General features: G+C 42.7%; 1 protein-coding gene and 1 long non-coding RNA gene across 11 annotated transcripts in view; one reads left to right on the forward strand and one right to left on the reverse strand.

Moving 5' to 3' along the window:
- The window catches only part of sox5 (SRY-box transcription factor 5), a 271,640-nt gene that overhangs the window by 63,368 nt on the left and 187,285 nt on the right, over window positions 1-20,987 (forward strand). The gene's annotated exons all lie outside the window — the stretch shown is intronic.
- Window positions 1-20,987, reverse strand: part of LOC137176310 (uncharacterized) — a 275,304-nt gene that overhangs the window by 28,902 nt on the left and 225,415 nt on the right. The window contains exon 4 of one of the 8 annotated variants that reach the window (XR_010925848.1): window positions 3,864-5,045. The exons of the other annotated variants lie outside the window; for them this stretch is intronic. This is a non-coding gene — a long non-coding RNA (uncharacterized lncRNA). Of the gene's footprint in view, window positions 1-3,863; window positions 5,046-20,987 lie in introns of those variants that run through there. 8 annotated transcript variants of the gene reach the window in all.

Here is a 20,987-nt window from a genome sequence, read left to right on the forward strand (position 1 = left end):
TCTCCTCCAGGAAACCCATCTCAGGCCCTCTGATACTTCATGTATTAGGAGACCCTGGATGAGTCACATATTTCACTCCAAGTTTTCTGAGAGGGCAGGCATTGTAATCAGCAAAAATGTAACATTTAAACCTTTTAAATCTATTGAAGATCCCAATGGTTGCTTTGTTACTGTCTTGGGCAGGTTGTTCAATATCCCTGTGATTTTAGCATGTACTTTGGGATGATGACAGATTTATTACTTTTTTTCTTCATCTCTCTCTCTGATATAGACAGTCATTATCTGATTTTAGGTGGTGATTTTAATCTTATTCAAAACTCTAATCTTGATAGATCTTCTTCTAAACCACTCTGTCTAATTCTGCCACGGTACTGAAAACATTTTTTGGACCAGCTCAGTTTAAGTGACCCTTAGAGATCCACCCATCCGTCTGTAAAACCTTTCTCCTTTTTCTCCCACATTCATCATTCATACTCGAGAATGAATTTCTTTCTTATTGACAATAGACTTTTACATTGGACTAATTCTAGCATGTACCATAGGATAGTGATCTCAGATCATGCTGCCACATCAGTTCACATATGTTTCCCTAATCACAGCTCTTCATCCAGACAGTGGAGGCTTCCCCTCTATCATTAACCAAAATGCAATTTAAAAATTTCTTTTCTGATGAAATCTCTCACATTTTCCAAATGAACAATACTCCCAACATTGCAAGAGGCATCCTGTGGGAGGTGTGTAAGGCTTACCTGCAGGGACAAGCTATTTCTTTTGCTTCTCATTTGAAAAGAGCAGAAACAGCCAGGCTGGTGGGGATATTGGATCAACTCCAGAGGGTTGATATGCAATTCAACAACTCGCCTGCCTCACTACCACCGAAGCTTAGAGTGGCGCTCAGCAGACTGCAGCTCCTGAGGACACAATGCCCTGTGGCGGGGGACTAGCGTAGCAGACTACAATAGCTCAGAGGCAAGAGGAAGTGGTATGCATGGAAGCAGAAGAGGGTTAGCGAGCTGGTCTGTTAGTCAAGCTAAAAGCTAACATGACCATCGCTCTTTCTGGTCAACGTTCACTCCTTGTGATAACAAAATGGATTTGATCTGACTGAGACTGAGTGAAGAACTGTTGTGTTTTTCTCCTGATGGAAACTTAGCTAAATAGCAACATGCAGGACTCGACTTTTCAACTCAACGGGTTGCTATTCTTCAGTGCAGATCAGAATCAACGGTCGGTGAAAACCCAAGGAGGTAGACTCTGCATATAATTATCTCTAATTATAAATGATTTGTTCCTTAGATTTGACATAGGAAATTCTGCCCAACTGAATCCACAATACACTGCAATTTCAAAGCGTAAATGCTCAGCCATGGTGTTGACTGCTTATTTTGCTCCTGATATGTCTTGTAGCATATGAAAAACATCATATGGACATATTAACAAGGTTAAAAACTTGATTTTCATTGGAAGGGGTCTTTAAATGTGGACCAAAAGATCCTAGCTAAGGTTTTAGCTTCATGTTTACAACAGGCCCTACCGACTTTGATTTCAACAAACCAAACTGGCTTCATGGTCAGAGGGAACTCCCCCACCCTGACACTCTTGAGGTAATAATATCCTTAGACATTGAAAAAGTATTCGACAGGGTTGAGTGGAAATACCTTTACTATGTTTTGGAAAAATTTGGCTTCAGTTCTGATTTGACTGCTTCGATTTGGTTGCTCTACAAATCTCCTGTCACTTGTGTTCTTACTAATGGCGTGAGGTCTCGGTCCTTTGCTCTCTGCTGTGGGACGAGACACAAGACTTTGCTCTCCCCTTCTGTTCATTAAGGCCATCAAACCCTTAGCCATTGGCTTTGAGGGTAGAGGAGATTTGAGGGAATCATCAGGATTGTTTCACTGTCCTCATATGCAGATGATCTGCTGTTATATGCCTCCAACTCATCCCTCCCAGTTATCAAAGACATTTTAATTCAATTTGGCAAATACTCCGGATATAAGTTAAATTTTCATAAAAATGAACTTCTCCCCATTAATGCTCTATCTTAGAAAATACCATGCTCTCTCTTCCCATTCAGAGTTGTCTCTAAAGGTTTTAGATTCTTGGGTGTGTTTATAACAACTTCATTTAGTGACCTTTTTGCTAAAATCTTTCGCCCTCTTGATCAATTTAAACTTGACATAACTTGGTGGTCCTCTCTTCCCTTGACCCCATCTGACCTTGTTAACCTTAGATATGTCACTGTTTATTGTTCATATTACTGGTATAAAATAAAGTTACAGTTACATACAAATACAGTTTCTCTAATACTTTGGTTTATGATCAAATATTTGCTAACTAATGACATTCCCATCACCCTCAGCTGTCTTTTGTGTTTAGTACTAATTAGTAAACGTTAGCATGCTAAGATCTGTCAACATGCTAATATCTGTATAGAGTACTCTTCTCGATACTTGATCTTATTGCCAGTGTGTGTATTCAATAAGAAGCCAGAGCCATGTTAATTGTACTCGTCAGCTACCACCACGTCTTTTGTGAACTGTAAAATCCAGCATCTCTTTATTTTGACTGTATGTACTGTATATCTATTTACATCCTGTCAGTCCATTAATTGTGAATGTGAATGACAAATGTACTTGTGTGTTTATAGATTCAGTATCTGTCAGCCTCTATAGGAAAAAACACACAATGGATCATACAACAGTGTTTACCTACTGTATAGAATAGCTTTGCCACTCATGTGAGAAGTGTCATATTGAGGAGTGTGTGCATTTGTGTGTGTGTATATGTGTGTGTGCTTGTGTGTATTGCCCACTCATGTGAACAAGAGAGGCTGCAGTTATCTTCACCTCACACACTGGGAACACCTCTGCTGTGTGAATGTGTGTGTATACAATCACACATTTTTGTAACCTTTGTGTGTGACTGATTGACTGTGTTTGCATGTATGTATATACTGTATGTGTGTGTGTGTGTGTGTGTGTGTGTGCTTGTGTGTATGCATGTGTGTGTCATAGGCTACTTTCCAGGACAAACTTCAGACTTTAAGACCAGTTGATTGGGGACGGCTTGTCCAATTGGGGACAAAAGTAATTTTAGTAAAACGCTGATTTTTGGGTCAGTGGTTAAGGTCAGGGTAAGGGTTAGGGTTAGGCAAGTAGTGGTTATGGTTAGGGTTAGGGTAGGTCTCCAGGAAATTAATGTAAGTCTATGTAATGTCCCCAAAAGGGACCTAGGACGACATGTGTGTGTGTGTGTGTGTGTGTGTGTGTGCCCGCGTATGTGAATCCCCTGCAAGGCCCTGGGGTTACAGGCAGCTTGGTGACGGTGCAGATGGGATAACATATGACATGTGAGTGACTGAGGGAGTGTGTGTATGCATGTGTGTGTATGTGTGTGTTTGTGTGTATGCGTCTCTGTCCATCTGGGCTCCCCTCTGATCGGCCGGGGCTCCCTCTGCTCTCTGTGGCCCACTGGGGAGCCAACGGGACGACAGAGAGAGAGAGCAGTGAAGCCCGCCTACCTTCATCCTCTCTCACCTCCACCGACTCTTTTTCTACAAAACAGCTTTATAAACATTGTTATCAATATTAAAATGATGTTTTGTTTGTCTTAGGAACATTCTGACAACTTAATCTCAATACAAATTGGAAATGATTTCCCATTCAAGATCTTTGCTACCATATGTAGTTATTTGATATTTGATTGTCATGTAATATTTAAGTGAATTGTCATGTTTGCTTGCTAAACTTTGCTTTTCAGTAAGCAAACATTTCATGATTAAACACAATTGTCTCTTAAAAATTACATGTATGTAATACTACAGCAAATACTGTATGTTTTAAAAGAAATCACGCCCGAATTCCAATTTTTATTAAAACTGTGAGGAAATTAAATAAAGTCACAAAATTTTCACTCTGAATATATTTCCAAAATGTTAACGATGTCGATGTATTTTATCTCTTTTCCCTACAATTTCCGCTCTTGGCAAGTAAATCATGATTCATGTTTTCAGGGTTATGTTTAGGCAACTCAAAGCTCTTGGTTAATGTTAGGGGAGAGGTGATGGTCTTTGTTAAATATTAAAAAAGTAAAGTAAACAGTGACTAGAAGCACAAGATTGGACTTGTTTACTTCTTTAATCATTCACAAACACCTCAATCTCTCACTGATCTCAGTCAAAGTGTTTTAGTTTCCTAAATCTAACCACGGGCAAGACTCAGGATGTGAACCTCAGTACCTGTTATTAAAGTCCTGTGCATTGTAGGCCCACCATCCTTCCAGACCACCTCCCTATGACTTCTGTGCATTACCAGTACATAACACTTTCTGGATTGGAATAATTGTTGCCACTGAACATAGTCCAGGCAGCAATTATGTTTTCTCTCAAACATATTTTTGAAAAGCCCTTCAGTAGTATATATACTGCATGCAATTTTGATGACAGGATCAATAGATGTGGTGTGATTTGTAGGTTTGCACACAGTGTACTCAATGTATGTTCATCCACGCAAACCAATTATGGCACACAGTGCCTGTGGTCGATGCCAACATACAGTACTTGCAGTGTAAATCACTGTATATCCATTCTCCAATGAATAATTATGCTGTTTTTTAGACTACAGCACAAGTTCATGTGTGATAACATGCTGCGTATACAGTATCCTGTTTGAAGTTTAATTGGATCATTTTTGTGTTCAATCCAAGTTTTTCTTTAGCTGGCATTGGCTTCAGGTTGCAGAGCCAATGGGTTCGGATTTTTACCACCACAAAGGCGAGGCGCTGAATGTACAGGACACTTTGTGCATCTGACATTGTGCATTGTGTCCCCATGAGACTTGTCGCACTCTCTTATTCATGGGATCCAGGTCCATGGCTATTTTGTGAGGCTGGCCAGGGCCGCGTGGTGTTGAGGGGAAAGGCTGCGGGATTTGGACTGATGGAGGCATTGGAGGGATGGTGTCTGTAGTTGGGATGAGAGGGAGACAGCGGGGAGCTGGGCAGTCGGTTTGTTCCTGTTCCATCCATGGGCTGGAGGCCAGAGCCTGGACAGAGAGGATGAGAGATGACGGAGAGAAAGGGAATGATGGAGAGCAAGGGAGCAGGAGTCAGAGGAGAGGGCATACACAAGTAGAAAAATAAAAGACAGAGATGGGGATGTGAGGAGAAGGAAAAAGGATGTTTTTATGACCAAGGCAGGAGGGCTTAAGAAAAAAGAAGGAGCGGGGTGAAGAGAAAGGCAAAGAGTGGAAGAAGAAAATGTCACTAGAACAATGATAGCAGTGGGGGGGTTTCTGTCCGGTCAGACCAACACTGAGATGCTAAAGAGGACTTAATGACGCCTGACAAGTGCAATTAATAATTAAAGCAGGACCCGACAATCATGTAGCTAGCATGTGACAATAAGCTTGACAAGCCTACTCTCCTGCCCTTCCACCTCCTTTCCTCTTTTGTCACAATTTTGTAATCTTTTCACTTTCCTCTCCTCTTATCACTCTCTTCCGCCTCTGTCGCTCCCTCCCCCTCTCTGTCTGTCTGTGTAATTTTGGCACTTATGTTCGTACCACACCCCTGCCCCCAACCCTGCCCTCTGTCGCTTTATCCATCACCCATCCGTTCTTTCTTTCTCCCCTCCATCTCTTTTGCTCTCTCACCCCTCCTGTCACCCCAGAACGGCTCACGCAAAACTGCAGCCGTCACTATCAGGTGTTGACGAGTTGCCCTACTTGATATTCATGGGTGAGATTATTTTGGGGAGGGGGGGGGAGGTGTACAGGAGAGGGAGGTGATGGTGCGGGTGTGTGTGTGCCGGTTAGGGATGGGGGTTGGAGGGTGTACAGGGTGTACATGAAGCATCATTACCATATCAAAGACATGCTAGGCTTTTCTGTCCTAATGGTAATTACACTGCCCACAATTGGCGCTCACTGCTCGGATCACAACAACAAGAAAAAAAATTTCAAAAAATGGATGGAGGGATGAGGGGGAGGGGTATTAAAAGGAAGTGTGTGTGTGTGTGTATGTGTGGGTGGGGGGTGAGGGGGGTACAATTGGCTGGGGCTTTCAGGTTATGTTAATACCGCTCATCTATTTAATTAGTGGCTGGCGTTGGGCTTTGTTTACATCTGATGTGCCCCTTCTAGGGAAGACAGAGGAGAGAGAGAACGAGTATCAGAACAGAGAACAAGAGAGACAGAGAAGGAGGATAGCAGAGCGGTTTCTGGGGCTGGGTGGTGGGATGGCTGGAGCGAGGTGTGACTGCGCCTCTTGAAGCTGTAATGAGGTCCGTTGTGGATGGACCTTTGATAGGCCTCCTGGCTCCACCCCTCTTGCCCGTCTCTGGAGCCATGAGGGCCTGGTCTTGGGAATTAGCTCAGACTGCAGCCAGATATAAAGTCTGCTTGTCTGCCTGTTTCTCTGACTGACTGATCAACTGGCTGATTGGCTGACTAAGTGCTTGACTACCTAACTCCCTGCCAAACTGAAGAGCTTGTTGGATGATCGCACAGTGTCTGAAAATCCCTCCCTGCACACCTTTCCGGCGTCAGAATGGGGGGAAATTTCTGTAACTTTCATAAACCGACATTCAAACAATCACATTCACTTCATGAAGTGATTGGCCAGGTGTGCGGAAGTGGAAAAATAAACAGGGTTTGAACTAAATGTTCAATACAATTACAGATACTTTTGCAACTTTTTGTGTGTACAACTGATTTCTACTTCATGAATGCTTTCAAGGAACGATTGTCCGAATGTTTGAACGTTATTCCCATTTCAGCTATTTTTGCTTCTTGCCTCTCTCTATCGTGTCTCCATGATGATAATTCCATTAAAAGGAATTATGGCCTAAGAAAGTATTTTTGACTGATGGTGTCTCATCTCAGCTTTGGTTGCTGCTTGCTTAACTGACCATGGCTCCATCCTGTTTATGAAAATTTCGATTTTTCGGCTCCAGTAACAAAGATGGTGATGACTCCTCATCGAGAAACATCCTTCCAGAAGTTTGTTGTTGACATTACAGACTCTATAGTTATACTCTTGTACCTGACTGACCAGCCAACTGAATGGATAACTTGAATGATGAACTATAAGCAGGCTGGCTTGGCTGATCCACTCAGCCACTGTGTTTGTGACTTTGTTTCAGCCCATGTTTGTTTTGAAGACATGATCTTTGGGACTGACTTTTTGTTTGCAATTTGCCTATGCATATGAGTCTTTACGCCTGAATGCGCACATTTCCGTCAAGTTATTGTAATGTGGAATGTTTTGGCTCCTGAATACCTGTGTGTGCATCTGTATCCACTTTTTAAAAAGGGGCTTGTGATGGGTATTGTAATAGAACCCATTTTACCGTGCTCTCAGGGGAAAGTGAACGGGGAAATGAGAGGAAAATGGGAGGGAAATGAGGATTTTTGCCTCTGTTAGAGTAAGCCATCATATCTTTCTATAGATATTTGATGGCTGTTGCAGTTGTTTCCAAGGTATGAGTCAATCAAGACCCCGGTCAGCACTGGATTGAAGTGCATATCAGCGACTCAACAAACAGAGAAAAAGAGATCAATATTCTAGCCAGAAATCATTACAATATATATGCGTGCATATGAGTACACAGCTGCATTCTCAACATTGAATGAAGTCTGTGTAACCTGTATAAAAAATTCACTGTGACATTTTCAGAAGGTCCAAAACAGGGAGGATTTTTTAAACGCCTTTCACTTCAAAGAGCAGACAGACAGACAGATATAGAAAAAAAGCCTTTTGGTTCCAAATGCTTGCCATTTCACTTACTGGCACTGACTGATGGGATGCTTTTTTTTTTTTTTTTGCCCATGGTTTACTTGAAAATCCTGAGAATTGTCACCATCTTCTTCAAGGACCTCCAAGAGAGCGTCTTTGAAAAACACTTGTCTCTCAATTGGGGGTGGGTGGGTGTTGGGTGCTCAAGTCAGCTGAATCACAACAAGGCAGTGATTTTTTTTTTTCATGCTGAGATCTTTGAACATCGAGAGAGAGTAGAAGAGAGTTTATGATGAGAGATAGCAAGGAGAGGAGAGGGAAAAATGATAGGAGTGGTATATGAGATAAACAGAGAGTGAAATGTATGGTTGTGGGAGAGAGGGCCAATGAGACTGCTCTAGTAAAATATAGTCAGCAGGTCTGCTGTGTGAAAGCTGCCTCACTGGTAAACACAGTCAAAAAAAAAAAAAAAAAAAAGAGAAACAGAGGACTGCAGTAGTTATTTTACTGGAAAGAGGGCAAGAGAGGAGTGATAGATCATGCTCAAGGAGAGAAAAGAGTGAGAAGAAACAGGGAGAGGAGAGGGAACAGCCCACATGCTATCACACTGTTTTTAATAACAGTGTAGCGGCGACCCGAGGCCTCCACGTCCACGCAACGGCTGTGCAATGTCTGCTCGGCGTCTGTGCCACACACAAAAGGGCTCCAATCCAAAAGTCAAGCCATTCTGCTCTGTCTGTCAGCTACAGGCTGCAGAGAGGCAGAAGCATCCGAAGACCTCTGCCTCTTAACTTAGGTATTTACCAAGGGAGCCTGTGCTGAGGAGGCTCTTCATTCTCTTCATCCATAAAACGCTGCTCCACGCTCTTAGGCCATGTCCACACTAATAGGGTAGAAATGCTGTTTACATGTTGAAAGTAAAAGGCCTTTTCAGATCACCTTGGAAAAGTTTATCATTGACATTGATGTTAATAGAAAAATACTGAAATCTGTCTGGTTGAGTATGTGCAAGCCAGCAGTTTTACTCCTGGTCACTGCGCTGTACATCAGCCCTGAAATGCTCCCTTGTCCATGCTAACAATTCAAGACCTGTGTTTTCAAATATATCCACTTTGGACAGTGTTTTCAAGAAGATCAATTCAGGGTCAGAACGGCATGTTAAATGTATATAAATCCAGATGTTTTTACATCTATGTGCTTTACACTAACACCTGGGTGCTGCCCAGTAAAACCACAGCTTTCTACTGGGCCCACCAGCTTCAGCATCTCCAGAGCAGTCGAGGGTTTGGAGTCTTGCTCAAGGGCATCCAATTGACTAATTGAATGATTTAAGTAAAGGACTGTACCCTAGACTGTAGAGTTCTGCTACAAGTAATCATCTTTCTCTCCCATTCGTGCAGTCAATCAAAACAAGAAAATATCACCAAAGCAGAAACAGGCATTTTTTCTGTAGCACTTGAAGGGCGATTTATTATTGCACTTCCATAAAGTTTGGAAAGTCACAAGAAACAGATATAGAATGGTCAAAATTGAACCAGCAGAGGTCAAGATACATGACTTTTAGTTCCTACTGTAGGTCAAAATGCTGGATCCTACATTTCCCATAATGCAACTCAATAGCACCCACTTCTTTGAGACTTTACACCTCCTGTTTGTTATGTAGGATTTCTGTTTTAAGTCTCAAGCCCAACAAACACAATTTGAAGTAACTTATAATGATATTATAAGTTACATTGGTGTTATAATTAGTTTCGGTTTAATTATTAATTCAGTTTTGTGGTGAAGTAAATATACATTGACATGTTTTAACAAGTAATTTCATAAAACTTGTTTTTCTTTAACAGAATAAAATGAGTCAAACTAGGATGAACTAAATTCTCCTGTTTAAAGTTTTTTTTTGAAAAACATGATATATAGATTTATACAATCACAAAGACTACACAGGGAACAGGAACATTATCTAGTTGAAAACAAGTGTAATCATTTTATCCACTATTTTTGTACTTTTTTAACATGAAGAAAAGCTCAACAGTTACTGACTTATTGAATTGGGTATTTTATTGCAGTGTGAACACATGGCTCTTTGATGACTAAACTAAGTTCCAGTAGGAGGCGTACTCAGCGCAAGCAGTGCAACCTGGCCTCCACCTCCCTCCCTCCTCTCTCTGGAAGTCTCTCCCTCCACTTCTTTCCCTCACTTCTTCCTCCTCTCCTCACAGTGTATCAAGTGCATCATCCTCTCACACCTCGCTATGCCCTCGAGAACAGCGCCCCCCCCACACACACACACATACACACACACACACACAGCGCACATGCACGGCAGCACCTCGTAAGCGAGATAAGGAACTTGCAACACCAAAGGGTCCGGCTTCTGTCACCCTGCTACCTCGCCTGGACCACATGGCCTCGGGTGCAGAGAGGAGCGAGAGAACGGAGAGAGGAGGAGTGAAAACAAGAGTAGGAGGGGAGAAAAAGAGAGCTCAGGAGGGAGAAAAAAAAGGAAATGTGATAAAGATGCAGAAGACGAAGAGATGAAAGAGGAAGAGAGACAGATGGGGCCAGAGAGAGGGAGAGAAAAAGGCTTAGACACAGAGAGCTTAAAAAAAAAAAAGCAGTGAGTGAACGGCAGCAGTGCCAGCAGAGAGGGACTGTTGTTTTTGGTGCATGTTGTCGGTTGGCTTGCCACCAGTTAGCATGAGGCAGATGCAACCGGGAGTGCTTGGTAATTATCGCGGTGAACCTCCCTCAGAGCACATGTGCTTTCCGCTTGCTAATCTTCACAAAGATTCAACGTGGCCAGTCTGGTTTTCAACATTTCACCTCTGTTAAAACAAAAGCAAAAAAAAAAAAAAGAGGAAGAGAACAGCAGCATGTATAGTATATGAAAATTGTAGTTACATCGACTCCTGTGTGTGTTTTGCTCAGAGCAAAGAAACACAATTCAGATGACACTTTCTACCATCTTTTTTTTTTTTTTGCTTATTTGTTCGCGTCTGTGAGATCTACATCTCGCCGAACATCCGACTCTTCCTGTTGGCTGGTGCGTTTACTGTCGTCTCTTATCGTGTCGAGTTCAGCAGCTACCGCGCTCCTTTTCAACAGGTGTTTGTGGATCCCACTGTAGGAGAGCCGGCTCCTGCAAACTCCTGATAAGCCTCGGTGCATGCGACTCACCCAGTCACCGATAGAATCTGCATATACCTGCAATCATATGCTCCAGCCAAGTGACAGAAGTATTCCCTCGCTGACGGGCAGAGATAAGTTATCTCCATCAGCTGTGCCTTTCTGTACTTTGAACATAGTATTCAGATACACTTGGACTCACTTTACATAAACTAAAGTCCCAGTCACATTGGTCAAACTGCCCTTAAATAAGTGTATTTAAAATTGAACTGAACTTTATATAATGCTTGTTGGGGCATTATCAGATTAACTTGTACAAATGTCAGAACAAATGTTGCCTAGTACAACAGATTAACATATGAATTACATGCTATGAGGTCTTACAATTTATGTATTCAAGCGATACAAAGAGGCACATGACAGGACATAAGTGCAACATAATCAAAAAAGCCGAGGGGCACTTTTAGATGGTAGGAATGCAATTCTTTTTGGTCAAGGCTGCTGCAGGACACGTGATACAGCATGTCTCTCCATCACATGTCCTTGTAACTGTGCTGCACACAACCCCTATTGACAAAATAACAACAAAACATAAAAAAAAAAAACAGATTTAGAAATTAGTGCAGCTGGGTGGCCAGACACTTTATCTAGGTAATGTAAAAGGCTTTTTCCACTGACACTCATTAGTTGAAAATAGTTGTTTTAGGTAGTTTATTAAAGGCTTGATAATAAAGGAACACCTGCTGATCCCTGCCGGATGGGTTTTATTGCTTGTCCACTCTAACCCCTTTCTTTTAAGCTTTTTAGCAGCCCTGAAGTGATTGTGTCGCGCCTCAGTTGAGAAGGTTGCTGACTGGGCCGTGGTGCTGTATTTGCTCTGTATCACAGTTGACCCCTTGAAAGTTGTTTTTACCTGCTTGGATCAAAGGAGGTGCTTTAAAAAAATCATTTTAGTGCTGGGATGGTCTTTGCCAGAGGTCAAAATGAAAATAAATCTCAAGAAGAGCATTATCACCTATTGACTTTCATTTGAACTCGGATGCTCTTGCGGAGAAAGAAAAACTGTCAAAACAGAAATAGCTAAATGATACTTAACACATATTAGAATCTCCCCCAAAATGTTACATCTTAGAAATGTGGTGTTCATATTTTTAGAATAAACCTTCTAAGGCTGTCACTTTTTTAACTTTTTATGCAAAATTCTACGGTTTCAATGGATGAAAAAAAGTTATTTTCAATCTGGAATTATCTGACCAAATTCACAGCACATAAATGCTCTCTCTGATCTACTGCATGTGCCCTGCCTGGTGTCTCAGTAAACAAGGCAATTGTTGTTCTCTTTGTCCTCTTTGATGAAACCCTCAAATGGTACTGAACGTATGAGCATGACAGCAAATCATCTGAGAAATCATGTGTGGAGGGATTTTGATTCAAAACGTAACTGGAAAGAAAATGTGCTGATAAAGGTGAGGCTGCAGTAACATTACCACAACATAAAATCTGTCAAGTGAGGTAGTGGAGGAGTGGAGGCTCTGTGAAAAAACGGAACAGCATCAGTTCTACAACATACTTCAGGACAAGGCAAGTGGGTTTGCATTTGAATTAATACAAACAAATTACATGTTAAACATCATCTGGTCAAACTTTTTTTGAAAAAGTGACAGCCATAGTACCTTGCATTTCAAATCAGGTTCTTGTAAGTTTTTAAATTGACTCTGTTGGAATAATAAGTAGCGTATTATATTTCTGGTGAGTTACTAAATTGACCTTCATTGCTACTATTCCTGTATCATCCTAGATTTCCCTGAGAAACACAAACATTTATCCTCCTAGAGCTGCAACTATTTTAATTATCAATTCATACTGAACACCTTTGGGTTTTTGTCAGACAAAACAAGCAATTAGGGCATTATCTTCACTGTTGTTTGAAATTTTAAACAGTGTATGACTTATTGATTAATCAAGGAGAGTTTTGGGTAGAGCATTAAAACAAAACTATGTAGGTTAGAAGTCGGACTACTCAAAATACAGAATTTAAAATTTACTTACAGAATCGTTAATATCTTGGCAGTGATATATCCTTAATGAAATCCTACAAAGCTGTACTTACAAGGAAAAGTTGTTGCCTTGTGCACTTATCAAAATGTAGTAGTTTTGAGATTGTAAGAAATGAGACAGCAACTGTAGGTCAGCTGTTATCCAAATCTGACATGTCATACTAACAAGCAGAACTACTGTATGCTCTCTGTCACTCTCTCTCTCTATCTCACACGCACACACACACACTCACAGAGCCCCCCCCCCCCCCCACACTTTCTTCCCCTGTACTCTCTCTGGAGCCTGACCTCCTGTAAGTACCATGTAATCTTTGCTGTTGGACTAATACTCTAGCCTTTCCCTCCGCAGGTCAGCAGTGGCTTTCCATCTCGAACATGTCTGCTGAGATAGTTGGTGTTCCTTGCAACCTCCACCCCCCTCCTCATCCCCCCACACACATACATACACACACCCTATGCTCAACACGGGCAGTTAATGTTGAGCACAGTGAGCCTTGTTGTACTTGAAAACAAATCACTGCAGTGTGGCTTAATAATGTAATGAGTCTTTTAAGCCGCGCAGACAAGTTGATCCGCTCCAGTACAAATATGGCAACTTTTTTTGATTACATGACCCCCTGCCCTCCCCTCATCAAAGTGTTGTTTTTGTTGTCTTATCAGCACATTAATTCCTAAATAGGTCAATCCAAAGACACATGCAACTATCTGAATTGAAGCACAGGAGCACAAAGTAAGAGAAGAGGGAGGAGGTGTGAGAATCTGTCTTTAACAGATAATCTGCGCTTCTTTTATTCAAGAGCAAAGGCCACATATTTTCCTAAATGTGATATTCTGAAAGACAATAAGGCGAGAAAAGTTCACACAGAACATTTTCTAAATGTTGTATTGGGAAGTTACCCATTTGACCCGGTGGTTAGGAACAAATAACGTTGAATCTACAGTTTTGACAAAGGAACACTACCTTGAAATAATCAATTACTGTAAGAAACATCTTTGCTTTTGGAGTCCAAACTCTCTCCAAACCACAAAGCACTGATGAAAGCAGGCTTGCAAGAAAAAAAATAAGAACAAAAAAGTATTTTCATGTCATTCACCTGGATTCCTGCTCTGTATAATCCAACACTAAGAAAAAAAAAATAGAATGCAATAGTTTTAAGCAGATAAATACAGGCTCACACTATGCCATTTCTTTTCTCCATTTATTTCTGGCCTTTTCATTCCACTTCTTTTATTCACCTTTTTTATTTTCTATGTTCCAGCCTTTTTTTTCGTGAATATTTGCCACTGCATCGATTTTGGTCATGGCTGTGGACTCAGTCGCTCAGCTAAAAGCTGAAAAGAATTCTGGGGTGATAATGGCACAGATCGGGAGGTCATTGCTGTCTGCGTTTCAGTGCATAAAGAGAGCTTGTGTAAGAGATACAGCATTGTCTGTTGTACAGCATATAGCAGAGGTCAATCTCAATCAGCTTCTTTTGCCAGGGGTCTCAACACTGATATCCAAAGCGTCATTTTTCTCCTCTTTTGTCTCTGTTGAACTCACCGTGTCTGAATTCCAGTTATATTTCATGAGGGACAACCTCCCTACAAGCGCAGTGATTTGCTTCCTGAACAATGCCAGTTTGGGCATCGTGAAACTGAGACAGCTTTGACCGTGGCACCTTACCAGTAATTGAGTTCTTTTGCCGGTCATGTGTGGGGTCAGTTTCCCTGCAGTTGGGGGCCGGGGATGGGGGTGGTGGTGGTGGTGGTGGGGGGGCGCGGGACCATTGAAATCGTGGCTCTATTGTGGAGACTCTGGGAGAGGCTGGAACAACAGTGTGCAAGGCCTGTGTGCTTGATAATAGACTAGCAGTGCAGTCATTATCTGTCCAAGGACTCCAGAAAGGAGCTTTTAGAGCAGATGCTCCCCTAACTCAAGGTTTGTACATACAGAAAGTCAGAGAGAAAAAGACAGAGCCGCCTGAAGCATAAAGGACTGCCTGCAATATTCCTTTGTTTGGATAGATCACCTTCCTCTCCTCATGGCCACTTCTCTCCCTTCATCCATCTCTTCTCTGTTTTGCATGTAGCCTCCTCTTCCCGGTTACTCATCAAAACTCTTACCCCACTCCCTTCAATGTATTCCTCTAATCATGATTTCCTGTCGTTGGTCCCCTCACTTTGCACGGCCTGCTTCTCTCTCCTCTGCTGACTTGTTCGGTAATGATCCTCGCTCTCTGTGACGACTGGAATCCTTTTGTGCCGTCTGACACGTTTTATGTTTGAAAGGGAACAGAGGGCGTTTTTACAATGGCCTTTTATGCCCTGTGAGAAATATATGAGTCTTTTGGCGCGGCTAATGAAGGCGCTTTCATGTCCCCCACCAGTAGAAGTGTATAGAGATGGATTGTCTGGGGCCCACACAGGCCCCAGTGTAGCCCGCAGCACATTGTGTCGGCCCCCAGTCTTTGAGTATTGATCTAACGGGGGAAATGGAGAAAGAAAGAACAGAAAAGGGAAAAAAAAAGAAAAGAAAAGAACAATCTCCGGTTATACTGTTCACTAGTTTCCGCTCACACTCTGACATTCGGACAGGAGAGCAAGCGAGGTGAGCCTACGCTGACAGGCTACGCTCCGCCCCCCTGCACTCTCGCCGCTTCACCAACACGACCATCATCATTATCAAGGTGACCATTACTCCCCCTTGTTTCAAAGACAGTCATTACGGCCCCTAAGAACAGAGGCAGGGCTTCAACTGAGGACAGGGGAAGAAGAAAGATAAGCGGAGACAGAAAATAAGGAGGGGCGGACAGATGAGAAAAGAGAGGAGAGGAAGAAGAGGAGGAGGAGGAGGAGGAAGGGGTGTGATGAAGAATTATGATGAGGAGAAGTGTGATTGGGGAAGGGAGAGAGGAGGAGAGAAAGAGAGGACGTGTGGGAATAAGTGAAATAATTATGGAGGCCACTTCACCAAGGGCATATTGTACTGTGCAGAAAGTAGCTTCAAGTACACACACACACACACACACACACACACACACACACACACACACTGTACGGATGCACTCATGTCAGCCTATGTCAGCTCCTGTCAGCTCTCAGATGAGGGCAGCATTAGCTAGTGAGGGTCTCGTCGCACTGCCGGGGGTCATGGGATATGAAGTCTCATTGTGGATTTAATTGTCTCTTTATAATCAGATTAATTAGCAAGCGTATGCTTGTCAGGAGCAGCTTCCTACCCACACATACACACGAACACACACCGACCACAACACCTACCCTCCAACCTTCACTATATCACCCTCGGTGTGTTTGCCCTGAACTACACTGAGGTTAAAGTGTGTGAAGACGAGAATGAGAGTTTTAGCCTTGTCTGCACACAATGCATGTACATATCTCTTCAAGTATGCATCCCTTTCCCTTTTGTGTGTGTATTGGTTCGTGTGTGTGCTGTGCAGGCGAGCTGGGGACGGATATCTTTGCCGACAGCGGAGAACAGAATTATTCCAAGCGTTTAACATCTAAGGCCGCAGAACAAGGCGTGTGTGTAATACAAGGGCCGTGAGTTCAATGGAAAAACAAGAAAAGGGATTTTTTTTTTCTTTCTTCAAGAGTACAAGAGGGAGCGGGGTAAATAATTCATTTCCTTTGGCTCAGGGCACGTCCTATTGTCACCGCCTAACAAGCACAAGGACAGGCGGCCGGCGGGCCTCTTATTGCTTGTGAGCGGCAGAGAGAGGAATGGAGACAGAGAGAGACAGAGCGAGAGGAAGAGGGGAGGCATGGAAATGCGCTCTTTGATCCTCCCTCGTTAGCCCTTGGTGAGCTTCCTCTGCTCACCGCCGCCCAGAGAGATGGTCAGATCGCGCCCCTGGCTCTGTCAGGTGTGTGTGTGTGTGTGTGTGTGTGTGTGTGTGTGTTCACGTAGTTTAAAGTGTGTGAGTGTGTGCATGCCCTGGTGAAAGGACAGTAAAGACACTTCCTCTCTCTAATGCAGCCCAGGTGGAGGTGCTGCTCAGAGGGGGCCCAAGAATTCAAACACAAACACACTCAACTATGAGCTCAGATTGTGCAAGAATGCAAATGCAAACTCACATACGGTTGAAGTTTATAAAAATGCACATCCATTATTTATGTCACGTCAGACATCGTCAACACTGAGCAGGCTAAATCAGAAAATGCGTTTTATGTGTGATACTGCCGAGTGTCCATGCTCCTCAGGTCATGCCTAACAATTGGAAAATGGCTCTTCTTCTTCTTCTCCCTCTTTGGATCAGCAGATAAAATTTTCCATCACGCCCAACATCTGGTGGGGAGTAGCACTGATATAGCTTACTAACTCATGGCTGGTTAAATCACTGTGGTCACATATACTGTGTTTTTAATCAGACACTTCATTTATTATCACTGAAGTTTAAGAAATAAGTTTAAGTAATAGCAGTCCACTTGTATAACAGTCATTATGATCATTGTACTTTCTCTCTTCATCCCTCTCATTCTCTCTCTTTCTATGTCATTGTTTTGTGGGGGAGAAACAGGGGGAGGTCCAGGCCTGCGAGGGGACAAGGTCCAGGCTAATGGCAGGAAGTCTTTAAAGTTTGCAGCCGCCGCATTTCATCTAAGCACAGAGGGAGCCCCCTGGCCAAAGACCCCTGCTTTGATCCTCTCTCTCTCTCTTTCCCGGTCTGTTTCTCTCTTGGCCTCTCTCTCTGTCTCTCTCCACAGCACAAGGGCAGAGCTGTCGGTTAATTAACAGAGCTCTTATTACACATGTCCTGTAAATGCATGTACAGTACAGGCACTGATACATGTACATACACATAACATACACACACACATAAACACACATTTGGTTGGGTGTAATTTGGACACACACACACACGCACACACACACACACACACACACACACACACACACACACACACACAGTAACACAGCTAACAAGGCAACTAAAAAGTGTATACTCACAATGACTTACAGACACAAACACACTTTGTGCCTGTTTTTTTCTGACTCACCCCAACCAATTTAAGTTATCTTCATCTTATTCCGGCACAGTTGTCTTCCTGGCAGTTTAGTCAATGTGATACCAATCTGCCCAGTTAGATACGTGCTGTAGGTGGCTTTTATTTGATGTCATGTAGCGTCGCACTCAAGTTAAGTGAAATTTGGTTTCATTCTGGAGAAACCTGTGTGTCCAAGCATGTGTGTATATCAGAGCAAAATGTCTCTGTGAATTATTTCCTTTATTTCTCTACAACTCTGATCTCTAACTCAGCAGCTAGCATTAAAGACAATAAACGACAGTGACTACTGTGAAGACCAACATCTTGACAATAGAAAAGTCACACCTAAAACGCCAAGAGCAACTGTTAAAAAACTGAAAATAAAAACTTAATTATTTCCATAATGACACACCAGGTCATGGCCAAATGTAGCAAATGGCTCAAATTCACCTTCACAAATGTGACAGTGTGGAAAAAGAGATGGGAAATAAATACTCTCAGCTTAGCACAATTAGTTTTATGAATTCATAAATTCACAGAAGGTCGAGTGCTGCAGACCAGCACTTGGCTGCTGGCCTCATGCCAATGACTGCAGCAAACCAATGCCAATATCACACAGTTAAACAGCTTAGACCACTGACACTAACTACAGTAAAGATAGAAATATTTTAGAGCTCCAGGGTTTCCCTTTGGGTATTGTGTCTAACTGTGTCCTACTTGTAAAAATCCAGAAGGTTTTCTTTCTTTCCTAATATTGCCCCATGTGGGGCACACAGTACAATGCAATCGTTTAATCACCTGCTGAGCTGAATCCGACAGACCCCAATGCATCTCATCTAGTTATGACGGTTTAAACAATGACCTCACTCGTTTAATACTTAAATAAACACTTGGCATTTGTTGTGTGATGGTGGTGCCACTGCTAATTTCCCCTGAAGATTTATAAGCCTAATATTATATTTCATAAAAATGCAAAGTTCTTCTGACATTAGCACAGCCGATCTTTATTTCAGACAAGGCCTCTACTACGAAACACTGCAGGAAACCATGAACTTGTAAGCAAACTAAGGCCTGTGAAGAGTGAGGAGTTGGGGGAGAAATTGTTGCTGCCCTAAAATTACCTTGTGAGCCAAATGTCAGTGGTTTGATGGATCAATAACGCTGGCTAGGAAGTGATTGGCATTCATCATCGTCTGTGTGATGCAATGTTGCTACCTCAACCTTCTTCACAGCAAGATGGGAGTTATGGTCAGTAAAACAGATATATCATGCAATGTGAGGTTTTAAAATCATATCTATGGTTTGTCTCGGATGTTGGATGTAGGATGTTGTGTTATTATTGTTACACAGCTGTTTATGACACTTAAGATAACAGCTTCTTGTGAATATTTCTACTACAGAAAACCTGAAAATGTACTTATCTTGACCGGGAGAGGGGTGTAGATTTTGTTGTATCAAATTGTGATGCAATTAAACAGCCATCAGTAGCCATTTGTATCCGTATTCTTCAGCTAACAAGTCTTTAATATCTCATTCAATAAAAGCCACCACTCTCAGCCAGCCGGAGAGCTACATTCGATCTAAGAGAGGGCACCACAGCTGACCCTGTCGCCTCTTCTCTCCTCTCTCATACTGTGTGCGTGCCTGCGTGTGTGTGTGTGAGTGTGTGTAATACTTGTGGAGAGGTATTAGCCTAATGGCAGTTGCATTCAAACACTTTTATTAGCTTTTCACGTGCCTCTGCTGGGCTCCAGCCACTGTTTCAGAGCCACTCGCTTTAGCACAACACACACACACACACACGGCCTCTCTCTTGCTCTATCTCTGTCAAGCACCCACACCCACCACACACACACACACACACACACACACACACACACACACACACACACACACACACACACACACACACAGTCACAGGTCTCTAAGTGAGACAGGGCCCTGGGTAATTTGCTGTAGTGGAGCGGAGTGGCACTAAAAGCCTGCTGGGTAATTGAGAGGCTAGGGGACGGAGTGAAGCCGACTGCCCTCTGTGTTCATGTGTGTGTGCGTGGAAGTGTGCGTGTGTGCGTGTGTGTGTGTAAGCGAAGGCCCCTGCTCTCTCTCATTATGCTGTGGCTCCTGCCTGCCTGTCATTGTCTGGACGCAGCGCCCACAGAAAGCAACAGTAATGCGCAGTGACACGCGGCGTGTGTGTTTGTCTGACTGTATGCGTTTCTCTGTGTGTGTGTGTGTGTGTGTGTGTGTGTGTGTGTGTGTGTGTGTGAGTGTGTGTGGGTATGTGTGATGTGCAATGAGACATTATGTCCTCTGAAAAATAACAGCATCCTCACCATGCCCTCCCATCTCCTACACATGTGCACAAATGCAAACACACGCATAAACACACACACTTATCACTCCACTGGTTGTATCTTGTCTGAAGTCAGATGGTAAACATGAAGTCTCAAACCACCACCCACCTCCTCTCTTGGCCCCTCCCTTTGCTCCACTAACCCTGTACATATTATACCACCCGTTTGCACTGAATGTAGAACGTGTATACATGGCCAGATGTATGGCTTTTTTCTTCTTTCTTCTGGGTTTAGAAAGAGTTAGGGCCCACATTTAAGAATGACCTCTAACGCTTTCAATCCACTTTTATTTGGGCAAGGTCTGAGATATCTATCACTGAGTCTTCTTCTTTCATTCATTCAAATATTTCTTTTGATAACTACGTGTTCTGTTGATTACCCAGAGTAATGAGGACCTTGTCTCTGAAAAGAGATGTGTGAGGAGGGACCCAAAAATTCCTGCGATTGTTTAAAAAAATGTCATTGTAAATCTTTCAGTGAACCTTTCAAATCCCCTTTCTAAGAACTCTCCTTGAGAGGGGATACACGAGCGCTTCTCCCATTCCTGGAAACATTTCCTGTAGTCATCTTTTGTCAACATGATCAGAACCTCCTGCAATTTCTTTCTGGATTTCTTCCACGGTGGCAAATATTCTCCCTTTCAGTCCCAATTTTAGTTCCACCAAGCTGTAGGCGTACGCTACCTAGCAGCAAATCCAATAACTACGCCCTTCTCCCATGATAT

The sequence above is a fragment of the Thunnus thynnus genome, chromosome 23 (genome assembly GCF_963924715.1).
Source record: "Thunnus thynnus chromosome 23, fThuThy2.1, whole genome shotgun sequence".
In the NCBI taxonomy this organism is placed as follows: Eukaryota; Metazoa; Chordata; class Actinopteri; order Scombriformes; family Scombridae; genus Thunnus; species Thunnus thynnus.